Source organism: Rhinopithecus roxellana, chromosome 7, assembly GCF_007565055.1.
Source record: "Rhinopithecus roxellana isolate Shanxi Qingling chromosome 7, ASM756505v1, whole genome shotgun sequence".
Taxonomy (NCBI): domain Eukaryota; kingdom Metazoa; phylum Chordata; class Mammalia; order Primates; family Cercopithecidae; genus Rhinopithecus; species Rhinopithecus roxellana.
The window spans coordinates 58126965-58148959 of NC_044555.1; the positions used below are offsets into that span (position 1 = coordinate 58126965).

Here is a 21995-nt window from a genome sequence, read left to right on the forward strand (position 1 = left end):
CACAGCTGCTGGTTTTCCCCATTTCTTGTTAATAATGTTTTTTTCTTACCTTTGCATACTTCATGTAAACAAGTTTCACAGACTTTTAACAAAGTGTTGGCTGCTTTTATTGAAGAAGAGAAAATCTGCCAAAATAAATTTTCATCATGAAGGCAACACATTTTGGGGAACAAAAAAGGGCAGAAAGGAGATCTCTTTTACTAGAGAACTCTGCTTAAGGACTGGCTCATTTGATCCAAACATCTCATCAGTAACTTGGAGTGAGTGCCCTTGTTTTCGTCATCTTGCGTCTCACTAGTGTACGTCAGTCCACATCAGCCTGCCTGATGTACTTGGTTCGTAATGCTGACATCTGAGCCCCCGTGTTTATTTCACCTTGATTCTACTGAAACGACCAACGAAATGCAAAACAGGAGGAAGCATCTCTATCAATGCCTTCAGAGGAACTGCTGTAGAATGTGGTGCGGCTGGGATCCATGTGAGAGAAGCAGCGCTCACATGATTCCACCACAGTTAAACACATGGGCAAAGGAGGACCTGCTGGAGGTATGAGGATTCTGTAGCAGAGCCGGAGTAAATCTGCAAGATCAGAGAAACTGGGCCTAAGAGCCAGACTGGCAGAAGTGTGGTTTGCCGGTGGCAAATAGAAGGACCTGAACCACCAGTGCCCTAGGTGGAGAGATCAGTGACAGGCTGGCCAGGTTTTCCTGGGCACTGCTGGGATAGAGAGAGACACTGATATAGAGGAGATTCTACTTGTCTCAAGAATCTGCCAGCAGCACCCTGGGTCGCCACCCTGATTCCAGCTGCCAAAGGGGAAGCAGCAGGGACTGAAGCTCCATCTCATAAACAACTCTAGGGACTGGGGATCAAACAAGTATCAACAAATTAGTAACTGTCCTGTGTACAAATACAAATTAGGTGGAAACCACAATGACTGAACACCAGTCATTCCAGTCAAGATCCCAACTGGAGGCTGGGCGTGGTGGGTCACACCTGTAATCCCAGCACTTTGGGAGGCTGAGGCGGGCAGATCATGAGGTCAGGAGTTTGAGACCAGCCTGACCAACATAGTGAAAACCCGTCTCTACTAAAACTACAAAAAAAATTTAGCCAAGTGTGGTGGTGGGCGCCTGTAGTCCCAGCTACTTGGGAGGCTGAGGCAGGAGAATCGCTGGAACCCAGGAAGCTGCGATTGCAGTGAGCCGAGATTGTGCCACTGCACTCCAGCATGGGCAACACAGTGAGACTGTATCTCAAAAAAAAGAAAAAGAAAAAAAAGAAAAAAGATCCCAACTGGATTTTCTTTGGAATCTGACATTTACCTAGAGTATGTATCTGAGGACAGTCAGAAGTAGTCTGTGTGTGTGAGGGGTGGGGAGGATGGCTTCCTTCTGGTAGCCACTGCTCTAGGGAGTATTTCTCACCATCGTGTCACAAAGCACACAACAGGAGCACTCTCACATGGATTAGGGAATTAGATGCAGACCTCCTGCACAACTGCCTTCTTCCAATCCTAGTAAGATAAGACACAAAAGAAAGGCGGGGAAGGGGAGTGTGAAGGGAAGACTTCAGCAAACAAAGGAAAGGGGTGTAATTCAAAGCAGTCTGAGAAAAGACTCCAGGGGACAATGCAGCAGCAAAGCCAGGCTCCTGCCCCGTCCCCAGAAACCACCCTAGGGAGCAGGCAACACCCTGGGAATTTGCAGCCAGTAAGCTGGAGAGAAGCAACCAAGTGGGAGTCCTTCACTTTTTCGTTTTAGACCCAGAAACTCCATCTGGGAGGTGCAGGAGAAATGGCGAAGTGCCCAGTGAGCCAGCCCAGCTCTGTGGGAAGCAACTGCTCTTAGGTATACACAGATTATGGAACCACCCAGAGACTGAGGTGCCCCTATCCCCATGGAAATGGTACACACATCCCTCATGCAGTTAGAGTGAGCCTTAGTATAAGACATCCAACACAGTTCTTAGAACAAAGAGAAGAATCCAGATAGGGCTGAAGACTACATGGCTGCAGCTCCCTCCAGCAGGCAAATTCTCTCTGAATACAAGATAACAAGCCTGCACACGATAGCTCAGAGGGGAAAACAGCGAGGGAGGATGCCAAGAAACCGGGAAGAGAGAGCCAAGAATTCCTCCACTGTCTCAAAGCAAACAGAACGACTATGCAGAGCCATCCAAGCCTGAGCCAAGATGAAAAGAAGCGACATGTAACTATGCAAAGATATTATGGCCAAAAGAAAAAAAAGAGGTCCAGGGAAGGAGATGGCACGAGAAAGGCAAAGTCTCCCACTAAGAAGAGAACACACAAGGAAGGGAAAAAAATTCCCTACAACTTCATAAGAACATGTTCCTAATAAAAGAGTTCAAAGATGGGATGATAAAACAGAATAAGATGAAAAGACAAATTTCCAACCTAGAGAAACTGCAGACCAAAACACATCATTATGAAACTAATAAATACATTGAAAAACAGCCAGAAACAGAATATACATAGCTGAAAATCAAATTAGACAAAGTAAATGCAGATGAAAAAGACAAAGTTAAAGCAATTAGGGCAAAGCTAATAGCATTGGAAGAGAGACAAAGACAATCCCACATAAGGAATTTGTGTCCCTGAAGTACAGAACTCAACAAATGGAACAGAAGATGCTGTCAAAGATCCATAAGAGAGCTGACCTGAAACAGCAACGACTACATCTGCAGCTTGAAAGAATACACCATGTTCCCAGGACAATTTGATAAAGAATGCTCAATAGCAAGACAGACTCTAGTCAACCTACTCAACTTCAAGGATAAAGAAAGCATTCTTCAGGCACCTTGGGATTCTTCCAAGGGGGAAACATCAGAAGACCAGACATAATGTCTACAAAGTTCTGAGGCAGCTTAGCGCAGTGGTGGTGGGGGAGAGGTCAGAGGTAAATTCAGAGAGATGGACAGGGGCCAAAGCCTCTCTGAGAAGATGAAATCTGAACACAGATCTGAAGGAAGAGTGTGGTGAGGGAACAGGTCAAGTAAAGAGGGGTCCAGCCAATAAGGAGCAGTAAGAGCCAAGGCTCTGACTCTAGCAACATTTTGGCAAGTTCCAGGAAGAGCAAGAGCAGTGGGAGCCAGGTGAGCAAGGGAAAGAATGGTAGAGAATGAGCTCAAATAGGCAGGGAGAGATCACGTTCCATGTGGCTGCTGAGGCAGGCCCGGTTACACAATTTGTGGAGCCTGGTGCAAAATGAAAATGCAGGGCCTCTAGTTCAAAAATTAAGCATTCTGAGATGGTGACAGTAGAGTAATAAACCAAGCCTGGGTTTCAGCAAACTCTGGGCAGTTACACAGGCCCATGAAGCTGGCTCTGCTTTCAAGTAATGGACTTTGGGTTTTATTCTGAGAGGGTGTTTCTCAAGGGAGTAACCTGATCTAATGAACATTCTTCAAAGAGCCCATCTGAGGCTGGGCACAGAGGTGTGTGCCTGTAATCCTGTATTTTGGGAGGCCAAGGCAGGAGGATTGCTTGAGCCCAGGAGTTCGAGACCAGCCAGGGCAACACAGGGAGACCCCAGTCTCTACAAAAAATATAAAACTTAGCCAGGTGTGGTGGTGCATACCCGTAGTCTCAGTTACTTGAGAGGCTGAGGTGGGAGGCCTGCTTGAGCCCAGGAGGTTGAGGCTGCAGTGAGCCGTGATTGTGCCACTGCATTCCAGCCTGGGTGACAAAGGGAGACCTTATCTCAAAAAAAAAAAAAAAAAAAAAAAAAAGGAAAAGATCCATTCTAACTATGGGAAGATGTAGAGTAGAAGGAGCGGGGCAGGAGGGCGCAAGATGCCACAGAGGGGCTCTGCAGAAGCAGATGTTGGGTCACGGTTTGGGGTGTAAGATGTTTATCAGGAACTGACATCCATAAAGGGAGGTGGGAAGAAGTCAAAGAGAGAGACCTTAGGTAAGGAGGCTCTTGCAGCTGAGGCCAGCTGAAGGAACAGCGGACAGTGCCTGCTAACTGGAGTGTCCGCAGGGGATCCAGAGAGAAGAGTGACCTCCGGGTCTGCCACGTGAGACTACCATAGAGTCTAGGCAGGGATGCAGGGGGCTGGTCTAGGTGCCATCCCTGAAGGGCATGTGCACTAGGACAGGAAAAGGGCGACAGATCCAGGACTCTGACTTCCGTATCTCATGTTTTTGATACCGAGGTATTTAGTTTTCTAGAGGCCTAAAGGGCAGCTGGATGTATGAGTCTGTAGTTCAGGGGAGAGGTCTGAAGAGCCAGGCAAGTGGGTGAGGGCATGCTGAATATAAATGTAAACAACCCTCCCCTTGCTATTTGGAGTTGTGATGAGGAGAAAGAATCAGCAGAGGAAACAGAGAAAGAGGACAGTGCAGAGAAGGAAGATCAGACATATCTGTCAAGATTATTGGTGGCACTCAACAGAAACCAACTCTAGCTGATTTATGCAGACAAGGACTGATGAAAAGCTATTGAAGATGCATGTGGTGATGGTTGCACAATATAAATGTGCTCAATACCACAGAATCGTACACTTAAAATGGTTAAGGCAGTACTTTTTATCTTTTGTGTATTTTACTGCAATTTTTAAAACTAGGGGGAAAAGGTTACTGGGTGATGAGAGAATCCCTAGAGTGTTGGAGGAACAGGTTTGAGTCCATTTGGCCAGGAACAATACTCCAAATCCTTCTGCCAAGCCAGTCCAAGCAGCCAGTACTGCCTTTGCGACCCTGCAAGGCAGCAGCACTGGCCACTGGCACTATGGCCTAGGAGCTCGTCTTTCCTGCAGCCCCAATGCCAAGAGACAAGGCTCTCCTGCCTGGCCCTGCTCCTCCTAGCATGTGAGTCTGACTGGCAGAGGCCAAGGTACATACCTACACCCTCATGTAGAACTCAGGTACTTTCTTTATTTTATTTTATTTATTTTTTTTTTTTTTGAGACGGAGTCTTGCTGTGTCGCCCAGGCTGGAGTGCAGTGGCTGGATCTCAGCTCACTGCAAGCTCCGCCTCCCGGGTTTACGCCATTCTCCTGCCTCAGCCTCCCGAGTAGCTGGGACTACAGGCGCCCGCCACCTCGCCCAGCTAGTTTTTTGTATTTTTTAGTAGAGACGGGGTTTCACCGTGTTAGCCAGGATGGTCTCGATCTCCTGACCTCGTGATCCGCCCGTCTTGGCCTCCCAAAGTGCTGGGATTACAGGCTTGAGCCACCGCGCCCGGCCGGTACTTTCTTTCTGTAAAGGGCCAGATAGCATTTTCCACCTTGTGGGCCAGACAGTATCTGTCACAACCAGCCTACCGCCTGCTGTTGTACAGGAGAGCAGTCTTGGACAATGCACAAAGGACGAGGTGGAACTGGGTCCTGGTAAAGCTTCATTTACGAAAATAGGCAGTGGGCTGGACTTGGCCCTTGAAATACCGTTTGCCAACTGCTGCCCTGACCGGAAGGGAAGCTAGGCAAATAAGCATCTGACATTTGCAGTGACTACAATCAGAGGTCGCCTGACCTCCTATCAAACTCGTGAGGTGAGAATTCTCCCAGACCCAGAGGGGGTTCAAGATGGGAGGGGAGATGGCCCCCTAGAGAGTATGAGGTACCAGAAGAGACATAAGGAAAGGGCTGAGAAGGAGTGACAGCCACCAATGACTGATAAGATTATTTCACGGAATGTGGGAAAGCAAGCGTTCATGGAGCAAGCTGAGCAAGGAGCAGCAGGCAAGGAAGAGGGCCCATGAGTGGAGAGAACTCTTAGAGAGTTTGGCTAAAAGGAGAAAGAGAGACTGAGCAGGAGCCGAGAAGGTATGAGCTGAAGGGAGCTCAGTTACGACGGTAAATTCTAAAACAAGTTCGTCTGGTGACAGGCACAGTTCACAAGAGGAGGGAAGACCAACGGAGTCCCAGGGGCGTCAAAGAGTAGTTGACACTGAAAGCTACAAAAACAGTAAGTCCTCATTATAGGCAGAGCTGTCTAAGTTAGAACTCTGTGGGTGGAGGGGTTTCCAGTGATGACCAACTGCAGGCTACAACCATGGGAATGAGTGGCAGAAGAGACGGAGGGAACCAGGCACTAGGAGGGCTGTCTACATGCATATGTGTGCTGGAGTCAGGAACTGGCATGGAATCCTCAATAGCAGAGGACTGACTGGGGCAGTGAGCAAGCCCACAACAGGGGTCTGTGGGCCAAAAGGCTGAGTGTCGCAGCCCCCCTATGCCATGCCTGGAGGTACATGGGATCAGAAACTGCTGAGGACTTGGCAGGAGGCACAGGCGTGGAGAAGCAGGGCCTAACCCAGGTGTGTGTGTGACGTGGCAGGGAGGGGGTGGTGGTGGTTAGGAAGGGCTCTTTGGGGAAGAGATACCTCATTGGGTCTTCAAGGATAAGCAGGACAAGGCAAGGCCACAGGGGAGGGAAAGGAGAAGAGAAGGGGACTTGCACAGGGGAGCCAATGACAAAGGCCAGGAGTGCAAGAAACATAGTACCTGGGAGGAACTACAAGCAGTCCTGGACTTCTGAGGGCTATGTCCATGAGAAAAGCGGCAGCAACAGAAGGGACCACAAAGAGAGGCAGGAGTCACATGAGGGGCCCTGATGTCACTTGAACACAGGGTGCCACTCTTGGGTTTAAAGCAGGAGAATGAGATGGACGATAGGGATTGTGTGGAAGAAAGAGAGGTAGAGGAAAGATCCTAAGTGATCACAGGAGTCCTAGGGCAAGATGAGGGATTGAACCAGGACAGCAGTAGAAGAGATGAAAGAAGACAGAAGAGGGACAAACAGTTAAAGGAACAATTTGTGGGGCTTGGTGGCTCCCCTGGACGTGGGCAGTGAAGGGCAGGGGCCTGTTGGGTTTCCAGCTTGGGTGACTGGTATGGCTATCAACTGTGACAGAAAACAGCAGACATGGCATTTGTCTATTTGGTCTTCTGATCTATCTACCTTATCTTGAAGGAGATGGGGGTGGTAGGGCGGGCAGTGGGTTGAGAAGAATGGAAGGGAGAAAGAGGGCAGACATTTCTCAAATGTTTGCACAGTAAAATCTGACTAAAAGGCACACACGCCCCACAAGCCTTTTTCTTTTTTTTCCCCCCAAGAAGCAAAACAAGTTTTATTTCCATAGTAGTTCCTTTTAGTGCTCTCTGTCGCCACCTAACGGACGGCCTGGTGGAAGAGGCTCAAGAGGTAGCAGCCTAGCCTACTCAACGGCAGAGGAATCAAACTCACCCAGGCAGGGAGAACGGGACTGCACCTGGGTGGGGGAGGACCAAAAGAGGCCCAGCTGCTTCTGGAAGATCATCGGGAGTCTCTTCTGGAAGACCAGGGGCTCTTGGAGCTAAAACAGACGTCCATTCATTAATACCACCTACTTCAACAACTTAAGATCGTGTTCAGCAGATGCACATCAACCTTGACTGGTCTGCGCTCCCCAAATCGGGTATAATATTGAGGCATATTGAGAGAACAATCTGTAGATATTCATGAAATTGTTTGGTGGGACAAAAATTGTGGGGCACTTAAGCCTAGCTGAACTCAGTTTCAAGTTCTAGCATTTAACACACCACCTCTAAGTTTACGTGTACTTTATGAGTGCAGGAATGCAACAAAAAAAATCCAGTGTAAAGTCCTGGCCCTCAGGGCAAAGCAAGGGAACTACAACTCTTGCTGCGAACTGCCTTCCTCCCACAGATGTGACACATTCACAAATCTCATTCACTGAACAAGTGTCACACCAGAGGTGACAAGAGGGGAACATGCCATAATAGGTAACTTTCCTGTCACACGAGACTGCTTGGAGACAAGGATACAGAGCCCAGCATAGGAGACGGGACAAAATGATGAGGGTCAAGGACCACACCTGGTTTAACTCCCAGAAGAGTTTTAGCCAGTAAAGAGCTGCAAGAAGGAAACCACACTCCGCAAGAGGCCACGAAGATAAACGCTTGCATCTGATTAAGTTTTCACCTGAAGAGTGTGGGTAAGGACAAGCCTGCCTTGTTGGGTAGTACAGATTCAGTGAATGAGCCCTCAGATGCTGCTGGATCCTGTGATCAAACAGACAGCAGCTTCTCAGGAACCACTGCATATGAGGTTAGGGTGAGGGGAGGGACCCAATGGAGATCTAATCCCAGAGGTTTGATCACAGGGGCTGATGAATGAGAGGTGGAGATCGGGAACATATGCCTTTTTTTTTTTTTTTTTTTTTTTGAGACGGGGTCTCGCTGTGTCACCCAGGCTGGAGTGCGGTGGCACCATCTCGGCTCACTGCAACCTCTGCCCCCCCAGGTTCAAGCGATTCTCCTGCCTCAGTCTCCCGAGTAGCTGGGATTACAGGCACCTGCCATTGCACCCGGCTAATTTTTCTATTTTTAGTAGAGACAGGGTTTTACCATCTTGGCCAGGCTGGTCTTGAACTCCTGACCTCATGATCCACTCGCCAAGGCCTTCCAAAATGTGGGGATTACAGGCATGAGCCACTGCACCCGGCCAGCCACTCTTTTTTTTGAGATGGAGTTTCGCTCTTGTTGCCCAGGCTGGAGTGCAATGACACGATCTTGGCTCACTGCAACCTCTGTCTCCTAGGTTCAAGTGATTCTTCTGGCTCAGCCTCCCGAGGAGCTGGGATTACAGGCAGGCGCCACCATGCACAGCTAATTTTGCATTTTTGTAGAGATGGGGTTTCTCTATGTTGGTCAGGCTGGTCTCGAACTCCCGACCTCAGGGGATCTGCCCGCCTTGACCTCCCAAAGTGCTGGGATTACAGGCATGAGCCACCATGCCCAACCCAAGCCACTCTTTTGGAAGCTCAGCAGAGAAGATGCATGAGGTAATACGATGGAATGTTAGGTGACCTTTAAAGGGATGTTTATAGCTTTTCATAACATGGGTGTATTAGTCTGCTCAGGCTATAACAAAATAGTATAGACCTGGGGGGGGGGGCTACTCAACTGAAATTTCTCACAGTTCTGGAGGCTAGAAGTCCAAGATCAAGGTGTCAACACATTCACCCCCTGGTGAGGGCTCTCTTCCTGGCTTGGAGATGGCTACCTTCTCACTGCGTACTCACATAGTGGAGAAAGCAAGCTCTCTGCTGTCTCTTGTCATAAGGAGACCCACCCACCCTCCTGATTTCATCTAAACCTAATCACCTCTCAAAGACCCCATCTCCAAATAACATCACATTGGAGGTTTGAGCTTCAACACTGGAATTATGGGGGACACAAACATTCAATCCATAATAGTACTGATGTTTATGTTTTAATGTTAAATGATAAAGCACGGCACAGCAGCACACACACCGTGTGATGCCGATCTGTTTTTTTTTTTAGATAGGGTCTCACTCTGTTGCCTGGACTGTACTGCAGTGGCGTGATCACACCTCACTGCAACCTCAACCTCCAGGTTCAAGCAATCCTCCCACCTCAGCCTCCCAAAGTGCTGGGATTATAGGCATGAACCACCATGCCTGGCCTCCAATTTGTATTTAATGCCACTGAACTGTATATTTAAAAATGGTAAATTTTAGGTGATGTGTATTTTACCACAGTTTTTTAAAAAGTCTAAGAGAAGGCAAGAAAGGAGAAGAAAAATTTAAAAGAACAGAAAATATGGAAAAATAGAATGCACAAAATAATATGCTATAAACAAATCTAAATGCATCAGAAATCAAATAGATGTTAAAGGACAAAACAGACAGAATGGATTTTTTAAAAAAATCTAGCTATTAGGCTGGGCGCGGTGGCTCAAGCCTGTAATCCCAGCACTTTGGGAGGCCGAGACGGGCGGATCACGAGGTCAGGAGATCGAGACCATCCTGGCTAACACGGTGAAACCCCGTCTCTACTAAAAAATACAAAAAACTAGCCAGCCGGGGTGGCGGGCGCCTGCAGTCCCAGCTACTTGGGAGGGTGAGGCAGGAGAATGGCGTAAACCCGGGAGGCGGAGCTTGCAGTGAGCTGAGATCCGGCCACTGCACTCCAGCCCGGGCCACAGAGCGAGACTCCCTCTCAAAAAAAAAAAAAAAAAAAAAAATCTAGCTATTAGCCAGGCATGGTGGCTCACGTCTGTAATTCCAAAATTTTGGGAGGCTGAGGTGGGTGGATCACCTGAGGTGAGGAGTTTGAGACCAGCCTGGCCAACATGGTGAAACCACATCTCTACTAAAAATACAAAATTAGCCGGGCATGGTGGCGCATGGCTGTAGTCCCAGCTACCCAGGAGGCTGCGGCAGGAGAATTGTTTTGAATCCAGGAGGTGGAGGTTGCAGTGAGCTGAGATCACGCCATTGCACTGCAGCCTGGGAGACAAGAGCAAAACTCCGTCTCAAAAAAAAAAAAAAAAAAAATTCTAGCTATCTGACATTTTCAAAAGCTCTACATACCAAAGACACAGAAAGGAAGAAAATAAAAAACTGGGATGGGCGGGTGTGGTGGCTCACACCTGTTATCCCAACACTTTTGGAGGCCAAGGCTGGTGAACTGCTTGAGCCCAGGAGTTTGAGACAGCCTGGGCAACACGGCAAAACCCTGTCTCTACTAAAAATACAAAAACCTGGCCAGGCGTGCTGGTGTAAGCTTGTACTCTCAGCTACTCAGGAGGCTGAGGTGAGAGGACCACTTGAGCCCAGGAGGCAGAGGTTGCAGTGAGCTGCGATTGCACCACTGCACTCCAGACTGGGTGACAGAGGGAGACCCTGTCTCAAAAAAAGAAAAAAAAAAAAAGGTAAAATAAATAAAATAAATAAATAATAATTAAAAAATAAATTATTAGTATGGTCACTTCATAATACCAAAGGGTTCAATACACCAGGAATGTGAAACTGTATCTAAAATTGAAAACGTGGCCTAAAAATAAATAATAAAATGAAAATTACCAAACTCTGTGGAGAAACTGATGTGTCTATCACTACAGTAGATTTTAACACATATCCCATCAGTTGACAAATCAAGTAAACAAAATGACAGTAAGAAGAGAAAATACTTTCACAATAAAAGGATAAAACAGAGGTAATGAATATATGTAGAATCCTGCACCCATGCTTGACGGTGACATATTCTGTCCAATTGCAAGAACTGGTGTCACACAGACCAAGTTCTTTAACCATAGTGCCATTTAGTTAGAAGTTGGTTTTTTCTTTTTTTTTTTGAGACGGAGTCTCGCTCTTGTTGCCCAGGCTGGAGTACATTGGTGCGATCTCAGCTCACTGTGACCACTGCCTCCCGGTTCAAGTGATTCTCCTGCCTCAGCCTCCCGAGTAGCTGGAACTACAGGTGTGTGCCACCATGCCCGGCTCATTTTGTATTTTTAGTAGAGACAAGGTTTCACCATGTTGGCCAGGCTGGTCTCGAACTCCTGACCTCAGGTGATCCGCCTGCTTCGGCCTCCCAAAGTGCTGGGATTACAGGCGTGAGCCACCTCGTGTGGTCAATTTTTTTCTTCTAGAGCAAATGGGGAAAAAAAAAAAAAAACAAAACCCAAAGCCATGTGCTTGGAAATTGAAAAAAACATTTTAAAGTAATTTGTGAGTGGAAGGAAGAAACAAAGAAAATTTTAAAAATCCTTGGGCTAACTTCAAGTGACAATATTATCAGAACTTGCTAGATACAGTTGAAGTAGTTCCAAAGGGTTAGCCTTAAATGCTTACATTTGAAAAAAGGGTAGAAAAATCAATGAACCACATTTATAATTTAAGAAGTTAGGGCCGGGCGTAGTGGCTCATGCCTGTAATCCCAGCACTTTGGGAGGCCGAGGGTGGTGGATCACCTGAGGTCAGGAGTTTGAGACCAGCCTGGTCAACATGCCAAAACCCCATCTCTACTAAAAATACAAAAAATTAGCCGGATGTGGGGCAAATGCCTGTAAATCCCAGCCACTCAGGAGGTTGAGGCACGAGAATCACTTGAACCTGGGAGGTGGAGGTTACAGTGAGCTGAGATCGTGCTACTATACTCCAGCCTGGGCGACAGAGCAAGACTCTCTCTCTCAAAACAAAAAACAAACAAACAAAAAACAGAGAATGTACTCTAAGACCATAGAAAAAATAATAAAGATAAAAGCAAAAGCAGAATTTAATGAACTAGAAAAGAGACACAGAGTAATACAGGGCAATAATGCCTACGTGTCTGCTTCTTGTAAGACCAATGAACCTGATGAACTTTTACCAAGACAAGGAAAAATGGGAGAAGGTACAAGTAAACAACAAACACTAGGAATGAAAAAGCAGACATGATTACAGATGTTGCAAAGGTACAAAAAACTATAATATGAACAACTTTATGCTAGTCAGACAAAATGGACAAATTCTTAGAAAAAAAATTTAACAGCTTACAGTAGCCCAAGCAGGTGCAGGGAAAATAAAAATAGGTTTAGATGTGTCTGTGTGTGCATAGAACACCTCAAAAGACACAGACAAGACCCTGGATGCAGCTGTTCCCTGAAGACAGGCGTAGGCAGCTGGGAGACCAGGGCAGCAGGGACACTCAGACCTTGCATCACTCTGAAGTTTGCACTTCCTGAATTGTGAAGCATGCACATGTGTCACTTATGCAACAGTGAATCCAAACGTGCCTGTATACAAGGAAAGGCCTCACCTGGCTGCGCCGTGGAGGCTGGCCTGGCGTGTGGAGCAGGCAGAACATTAGCAAGCTACTGAGCAGGTGCAGGTATGAACATCAGCTGACGCTGGCTCTTTGCTTTCTTTTTAATCTTGACAAATTTGGTAGGTGAAAAGGCATCATTTTTGTTTTCGTTTGCATCACTTTGATTACCAGCAGGCAGAACTCTTTTCCTATCTTCATTGGCCATCTGTATCTCTTCTTTTATGAATTTCCTGTTCATAGTCTTTGTTCATTAGTGGTGACTAGTGGTAAGTTAGCAATAAGAACTGTTTGCATTCAAGTCTAGACTGAGAAGGAAATTAAAAAATCTGCCCATGTATTCTCACAATAAATGACTACTGACTAGCCTGAGATAATTGTACCCACTGCCCAGTCAGAGGCATTAAGCCCAGGATGATTCACTTCAGACTTGTCCCTGACCTTCCTCATACCCTTTCCAGAAGGGCCCCTTGAACTGCTATGGTACTCCTAAATCACTATCCCATTACCCAAATGATGGAGAGCCAATCAAAAGCTTAGACCAGAACACTTTCCCAAATGATCTCCCAATACCTTCATAATGATCACTTTATATACAATCTCACTGAATGCTCAGCAACACATGTGAGCAATGTTTAACTGAGGGCAACACTGAGGCTCAAAGAGGGCAAGTGACTTGATTGCCGAGGTCACCTGCTAGGTTCAAGAGCTGAGAATTAATCCCAAGGCTACCTGGCTCAAAAAGCCTAAGCTCATCTACTATACTTGAGGCAAAATCATGAAAGTGTGTTTTTACCTTGCCCAGACCCTGCACACTGCATCAAGGTCCTGAGTTTCAAGCAACAGAAATCAACTCTGGTTAAATTCAATCACAAAGGAGTTCTTGGGCAGCAGATCTGGAAATGGAGAGAGAACTAGAGAACTAGGCTCAGAAAAGTTGCAGGAATAGAGGCTGCACCACTGCAAATACAGCCAAGGTTACACTGTAGGGACCTGCTGGTTGGGACACCCACCCTGGGCACTGCTGCACATCATCACTGGACATTAGCCACGACTGCTGGTTTTGTGGCTTAGGTGCCACCACCATGACTAATCCTTTACTGTCCCTGAAGAGTCAAAATAGATGAAGGCAGAATGGGTTTGGCCAAGCCTAGGCTTCATCGCCATCCCCTAGTTTCCAGAGAGCAAGGGGAGGGAATATATCCATTCCCCTGTGGCAGGCACTGCCAGCTGTCCCCCAACATCCATGTTCTCCATCTGCCTTACTAATGAGACCCTGTGCTCAGCTAAGGAGAGTTATTTCCCGCTTCCCAGCAGACCATGGGATTACGTCATGGCTAAGGAGACAGTGGCTGAGCGCACTCCTGTTCATCATTCTCTTTCAAGCTTGCTCTTGTTCCACTGACTATGGGCGGAGCACACCTCCCACCCACTGACTCTGGGCTTGCTCACGTGTTGATGGGATGGGGGAAGAAGAGGCTTTAAGAGGCTTCTGTGACTCTGCTCACTCCTCTTGGACTCCTGACCTCCGCCTACGAAGAGACTTCCCCTGGCAGTTGCTTCTCCCTCCTGGGTCCTGGAACGACAGGCTTGAGAACAGATCTGAATCCCATCTTGCAGCTGACCCAGACCCATGTGTGAGAAATAAATAATTGCTGTTATACCTACTGAGCTGGTGGTGCTGTGTGTTCTCTGGGACAAGATGATGGGTGTGAAGATGGAAATGGAAATGTCGAATGGGCCTAGAAGTTAAGATGTCAAGTGCCATTTTGCCTTTCCCCTATGACCTCTTTCTTCCTACCTGGAGGAGTGGATGCAATGACTAGAGCAGCAACCGCCATCTCACAACCAAGAGGCAATCTCAAGAAATGGAAGACACCCACTGAGGGGCCCAGGGTCCTGGATCCTTACAAAGCCACTGCAGTGGTCATGGACAGCATGATAAGGAAGTAGACCACAGGCCCCCAACCCCATCTTCAGGTTTTCTCAGGTAGAAACTAGGGTCCACCTGCCTCCTACTAAGAGATACACAATGGGGAGACTTTTAACACAAAAAAAGGTACGAAGATGGTCAGAAGCCAAAAAAGCAACAAAATGTTCATGATATGCCATAGAGAGGTTTACTCACTACACTGATTTTCCACCGAGTTATCACAATCACTATAACTCAACCCATTGAAAAAATGACAAAATAGATTCTGAGATTCTCTTCCTATTTCTGTTAGCTAAAAAAGCAGCCTTTGAATTGTTTATAAGTGAATTTGAGACAAAAATAAACCCAGATAATTCAGAATGTACTGAGTACAACACATATGCCTTCTATGTGATAAGCTCCCAGCATTATTTATTCAAAGAAAACTTGCCTCGTTGCAAAAATATAAAAAAACTTAAAAAAAAAAAAAAAAAGAACCCAAGTAATTACACAACACACCACCTCCTACAACACCAGATTCCTTTTCTTTCCTTTGTAACCTCACCAGAAGCAAAACAAAGCATTGTTCAAATTGCTGAGACCCAGAAAGTTCAATCAGAGCATAAAAAATGCTCTCCCAAAGTATAGATACCTAGCAGGGAAACGAGCAGGCTAAGCCTCCTGAGTGAACCTGGACATTGGCCCCAAGTAACAGGCACATTTAGACACCAATGACTAGATTGCACGTGATTGAATCCAGAAACCCTGCCCCCTCCCATTCCCTTGGAGATCCAGGGGGACACCATCAATTGCTCACTCCTTCTCCTTATACTTACAGTTAGTGGTGCTACACTATACAGGGGAAGGTGTGAGGGAGTCACACATGCTTTGGTGCTCAAGAAGCTCATAAGCCATTAGGGAAAGAGCAACATGCCAGAAAGCGGTTGTCACTTCTGGCTGCAGAGGTTGCAAAAGGCGTCTGCAAGGGTCAGCGAGGGCCCAAAGGAGTAGCAACCAAGGCCCTGAAGCCTGGGAGCTGAGGTGGGTAGTGTCAACCTCTTCCCAATAATCAGTTCCTAAGGTTCCATCTGAGCAAGCAGGAAACCACAGAGGCCATTCTCATGGGTACTTTAAGCAGTGCATCTGTTGGCAAAACACAAATGCTGCCACACAAATACTAAGCCACAGATTGCAAAGGCACCCGATAGCCCTCAAAATTCATTTCTCGTTTCGTAAAGCTGCACTGGGAAACTGTGCTGTTAAAATTATATGCTCATAAAGGAGGTATGTTTTAAAAGAGGGGCAAATATGTGGGTGCTATTTAGACTCTCATTGATTTGTTCCATGTTTTCAGATAACTGCACCCCACCACCCCCCGCCAAAGTAACTCAATCTCCACATATTTGCCTTTATGTATACCTTCTAACTCATGACTACGGCTTTGATTAACCCATAAACAATATTGTTCCTGTTAGCCATGGAGAAGCTAAGGAGCCAACAGCAGAGCAGGCTGCATGTTCTTCTGTCCCTCTTACAAGACAAAACCTCAGGGCAATGTCCCACTACAGAATTTATTTGTTAATTCACTCAATAAATTAAAGTATGCATGATTCTAGGCACTGAGGATATATCGAGGAAGAGGCAAAAAAAAAAAAAAAAAACCTCTGTCCTCAAGGGACTCAGATTCTATAGGAATGGGGAAAGGGAGGGAAGGGAGTGGGAGAGCACAAACAAACCAAGCAGTAACACAGCTTGTGACAGATGGTGACAGGTCCTATGCTTGTCAGGGGGAACTGGTGGGACAGAAGCAGGCTGCCTGATTTACAGACAGGGGTGTGCTCAGGGAGGGTCACACTGAGAAGGTGACACTTGAGCAGACATGCGTGATACCTAGGACAGAGGGCAGAGGAGAGGTCAAGGCCTTGAGGCAGGGGTATACTTGGAGGGTCCAGGGAGGAGCCAGGAGGCCAGTGAGGCCGCAGTGCATGAGTGGTGGGAGAGTGGCAAGAGAGGTGATCCTGTTGGGCTGTGATTCTGAGTGAGCAGGGACGCACTGGAGGGTTCTGAACAGAAGAGCACCCTGGTGTGGTGCACAATATTGCAGAACTAAACCAAGAACCAGGGGGCAAGGGCAGAGGAAGGGAAGCCGGACACCTGGACCAGGGTGGGAGCAGTGGAGGCAGGGGAACTCATCAGATTTTGCATCCATCTTGCAAGTGGAGTCACAGTATTTGTGGACAAACGAGATAACCAGTGCCAGGTTTCTGGCCTGAGGAGCAAGGAGTTGGAGTTGCTGTTTACTGGAAAGGAGAAGACCAGGGAAAGAGAAGATCTGGGGAGGATAAGGAGTTCCCGTGACCCAGTCAGCCTGGAGACATAAATTTAGGAGCCATGAGGCTGGACGGAATCACTTCGGGAGTGAGGGTGGAGAAGAAAAGCCTGAGCCTGAGGCCTTCCAACATCACATGCGAAACAGGAAAGACTGAGGAGGACAGACATTCACACACTCACCCAGGACTTCCTGAGGACCCACAGATGCCAGGCACTGTTCTAGGAGCCTGGGCTACATCTGTGAATCAAGGAGACAATCCTGTCCTGTGGAGCTTCTGCTCCGGCAGGGGTGATAGCTAAGATAAGCACAGTCAGTCACGTATTCAGCTAGAAAGAGACAAAAGCTGTGGTTTGCACTGAGAAGGTGCACATCAGTGCAAAGACTCAAGGGAGGGAAAGGATTGCCTCGTATGGGTATTGGGGTTAACTGATGACAACAGCTCCAGGACAAGAAGTGACAAGCAGCTCCCAGATTTAACAACATGAAGGTCATCACTGGAGACTTCATGGAGCAGCTTGGCAGAGCTATGGCAGCAAAGGAACCTTGTAGAAGGTTGAAGAGGGTGTGGAGACAGGGACTGGGGTCTTGCTGGTAAAGGAAAGCAGAGATGCTAGACAGGAGGGTTAGGAGCAGCTTTTACCAAGGTGGGAGAAGTAGCAACAAGTTTCTAGGGCCGGCGAGGGAGGAGTCTCTGATGCAGGAGAGGGCTGGAGAGATGCCTTAGAACAGCAGCGAGGGCCTGGGACAGGCGCTCCATGACAGCACAAGGCAGGCAGGGCAAAGGAGCAGATGCTGGCCTGTAGACATTCTCTTGAGCTTGCTTCTGCGCTCTCTGGGAACTAAGAGATCAGTTGCAAGGAGGTGTGACAGCTGACGAGGAGGGTGGGAGAGGCTAGGAGAGACCCGGGAACTGCAGTATGCAGGTGGGCTTGGCGGCAAGAAGTTTACCTGGGGTGGACATAAACTTAAAGGGGATCAATGAAGGAGTCACATTCAGCTTCAAGATGGAGCAGGCATGGGGCAGACATGACTGAATTTCACGAGGCTGGGGCTTTGTCGACTGAATATAAGAAAGAAAGAAAGTGCTGAAGTGCTGAGGTAGTGTGCCAGGGAGTAACGACGTCTGTGACTAGCACTGAAGCTATGAAGGAAAGGAATAAGGATACAAAGGAGGTGAAGTCTGAGAAAAGATGGAGCCACTGATGGATTCTAAGTGCCTGTGAGGTCAAAGGAGTATTAGAGTTGGGTACTAGAGGCAGTGAACAGGAAAAGGATCTCTCCTTTTGCAGATCACAAAAAAAATGACCAGAGCTAAACAACCGTTACAGCACTATCCACTGTAAAAGTTGTTTGAGAAAGAATAAAATGTAGTTACCCTTCAGAACATACGCATCTTTATTTTATTTTATTTTTATTTATTGAGACCGAGTCTCACTCTGTCGCCTAGGCTGGAGTGCAGTGGTATAATCTCAACTCACTGCAACCTCCACCTCTGGGGTTCAAGCTATTCTCCTGCCTCAGCCTCCCGAGTAGCTGGGATTACAGGCACCCGCCGCCACACCTGGCTAATTTTTATACTTTTAGTAGAGACAGTGTTTCACCATGTTGGCCAGGCTGGTCTTGACCCCTGACCTCAGGTGTTCCGCCCGCCTCAGCCTCCCAAAGTGCTGGGATTACAGGCGTGAGCCACCGTACCCAGCTTGGAGCATATGCATCTTTAAAAAGTTGTCTCTGGGCCGGGCGCGGTGGCTCAAGCCTGTAATCCCAGCACTTTGGGAGGCCGAGACGGGCGGATCACGAGGTCAGGAGATCAAGACCATCCTGGCTAACATGGTGAAACCCCGTCTCTACTAAAAAAAAAATACAAAAAACTAGCCGGGCGAGGTGGTGGGCGCCTGTAGTCCCAGTTACTTGGGAGGCTGAGGCAGGAGAATGGCGGGAACCCGGGAGGCGGAGCTTGCAGTGAGCTGAGATTCGGCCACTGCACTCCAGCCCGGGCGACAGAGCGAGACTCCGTCTCAAAAATAAAATAAAATAAAATAAAAATAAAAAGTTGTCTCTGGCCAGGCGCAGTGGCTCACGCCTGTAATCCCAGCACTTTGGGAGGCCAAGGCGAGTGGATCACCTGAGGTCAGGAGTTCGAGACCAGTCTGACTAGCACGGTGCAACCCCGTCTCTACTAAAAACAAAAAATTAGCCAGGCGTGGTGGTGCATGCCTGTAATCCCGGCTACTTGGGAGGTTGCGGTGAGGCGAGATCACAACACTGCACTCCAGCCTGGGCAACAAGAGCGAAACTCCGTTTCAAAAAAAAAAAAAAAAAAGTTGTCTTCAAGAGCACAATCAAAGATACTTTCACTTCTTAATGTTTCGTTTCCACGTCTCGTCACAGAACATGGTACAGACAAATATTAGAATGGACTCAAGGGATCACTTGATTTTTAACTACAGAAACTTTCTGGTGACTAACGAGCACTGTCTTGTTTACATCTGCTGAAGTATGGGCACCAGACAAGAGTACAGCGCTGTCACTCAAAGCCAGGAATGATACGGGTGTTACCATGAGGACTACTCAGCAGAAGATAAGCATCTCCTATGTCTACAGTGAACTCCTTTAGGCTAAACTATTGTTGCCAATGGTATATGGATTAGGACTGACTGCCACTGCCCATCTGCTTATAGCTTAGAGTCTGGTGAATGCAAACAACTGTTTCGGGGGGACTTCTGGCCCTTCCTTGGGCGCTGCTATCCTGGAAATGGACAGGCTTCTACAGGGGTTCAATGGTAGCCCCGAATAGTTAGGTGTACGTCTTAACCCTCAGACCCTGTGGTTCTGACCTTATTTGGAAGGTTTTTGCTGCTGTAATTAAATGAAGGATCTTGATATGAGATCATCCTGGATTTAGGGTGGGCCTAATACAGTGACGAGCATCCAGAGAAGAATACGGGGACACAGAGAAGGCCATGTGAAGACACAAGCAGAGAATGGGGCAATGCAACTGCAAGCCAAGGAAAGTCTAGGACTGCCAGGCAGCCACCAAAAGCTGGAAGAGGCAAGGAAGGATCCCATGCTAGAGGCTCTGGGGGGAGTGCAGCCCCGCAACATCTTGATTTCAGACCCCAGGCTTCCTGCACTGTGTGAGAATACAGTTAGGGGTACTTTATTCTGACTACTCCGTAAACTTGAGCTCTAATTCTCTCTCAGCTTCTGAGCTTCAACAAAGCCTGTGCAACTTCTAGAGGAAGCATTTACTCAAAGCCCACCTTCTGCAACAGCTCTAGATGCTGCTTCCCCCTCTACACAAGGAGTCTGCTCCTGCAGGTCCCCATTTCCTCCTCCTCATGCTCCCCTCTCTCCTGGGCCATTCCCAGAAGGATGCAAACATGCTCTCATATTCACCCACCTGAAAAACACCCTCATCCCCCTTTAGCCCACTCCTATTTTTCTGGTCACCATCACAACAAAACTTCTTAAAAAGAGTTGTCTATACCCAACCTCCACTCCCTCACCTTCCATCACTCCAGTATGGCTTCTGTCCCCATCACCTCTAATTCAGTTCACCATGTGACAGGTAGGGTTTTTGCTAGTTTTAGACATAATGGATCTTGTTATTCCTGGCTTAAAAGCCTTCACCAGAGGATGGCCAACTGCATACCTTTATTTGCCACTTGACCCTTCAAACCTCAAAGAAACAGAAGTACAGACATATGAAAAGGAAGAAATTTCTAATAGAGGCAATAACAGGAGAGGACCTCTGAACGGATAAGACATGCTCAGCAAATTTCTAGATGCTGAAAGTAGGCAGGAACATGTTGACTTAATGGAACAGAGAGGAATGTACTACAAGAGAGCTATAGAGCAGATGAGAGCCTGTATACCTGTCAGGGCCCCAAAGAAGCTCTCAGACCAGACCAGACCAGAGGAGGGGCAAGCAGTGCTCTCATGTGTGCAACACCTGGGGGCTGCTGACTGCCAGATCTCGACCCACAAGCTTTGGGGCAGGGCACCTTCAATAAGCTCCCAGGTGAGGCTGATGCTGTTGGGGCTGGTGAGCAGAGCAAACGTGGAGTGGCAAGGTGCCACTTCTTCCCTCAGGCAAGAAATCAAAGGGTCCTTTCTAAATCAATAGCTAGAACCTTCCCTTCCCCGCCTCCCCCACCCACCCAAAGGCTCTTGAAGTGGCTGGCAGCAGCCCAGGTGATGCCTACCTTTTCCCAGCCTCTAAGGGTCCATGGGGGCAAGAGCTGACCCCTGCCTCGCCTCTACAGAACTTCTCCAAACCACCCTTCAGAGAGAGACCCTGCAGGCAACAGGCCACTCCACCACAGCAGAGAAGGGGCAGTGCGGTAGCTACCCAGTTCCTCTCCCCATCCCCGGTGGCTCAAGAGCCAGCCCCATGGAAGAGAGACCAAGTCTGTCCTTAGAGGAAACAAATAATATTCTCAGAGAAATCCTAGAATATAGAATAGTCATAAAATCAGAACAGAAACACCCATAAACAAGAAATAAACAGACAACAAAAGAAAAGTATCAGGCAGGGCGTGGTGGCTCATGTCTGGTGACACCACACCAGGCGTGGTGGCCCAGCACTTTGGGAGGCAGAGGTGGGAGGATTGCTTGAGCCCAGGAGTTCGAGACCAGCCCATGTCTACAAAAAAAAATTTTTTAATTAGCCAGGCACAGTAGCACGTGCTTGTAGTCCTAGCTACTCAGGAGGCTGAGGCAGGAAGACCACTTGAGTCCAGGAGTTCAAGGCTGCAGTGAGCTATGTATGATAGCACCACTGCACTCCAGCCTAGGTGACACAGTGAAACTCTGTCTCAAAAAAAAAAAAAGTATCTATTAAAATATTTTCACCCTTTAAAAATCAGGTTGTCCTTTTATTACTGAGTTGTAGGAATTCCTCTCCTGAATACAAATCCTTTGTCAGATATATGGCTTTCTATTTTTTCCATGACTGGCCTCAACTATTTTCTTGGTGGGCTTGTCTTTTCATTTTCTTTGAGACAGGGTCTCACTCAGTCACCCAGGCTGGGGTGCGGTGGTGTGACCTTGGCTGCAGCCTTGACCTCCTTGGGATCAAGCAATCCTCCTGCCTCTGCTTCCTGAGGAGTTGGGACTATGAACTATGGGTGCATGACACCATAGTTGGCTAACATTTTGTATCTT

General features: G+C 47.6%; 1 protein-coding gene across 5 annotated transcripts in view; it reads right to left on the bottom strand.

The window, feature by feature from the left end:
• The window catches only part of MECP2 (methyl-CpG binding protein 2), a 70321-nt gene that overhangs the window by 14367 nt on the left and 33959 nt on the right, over positions 1-21995 (bottom strand). Inside the window, exons 2-4 of one of the 5 annotated variants that reach the window (XM_030933509.1) lie at positions 14035-14158; positions 13379-13478; positions 12577-12890 (exon numbers count right to left, since the gene is read on the bottom strand). The exons of 2 other annotated variants lie outside the window; for them this stretch is intronic. The gene's annotated coding sequence lies outside the window, so the exon portion shown is untranslated. The remainder of the gene's footprint in view (positions 1-12576; positions 12891-13378; positions 13479-14034; positions 14159-21995) is intronic. 2 more of the 5 variants (XM_030933510.1, XM_030933512.1) reach the window with 2 other exon arrangements.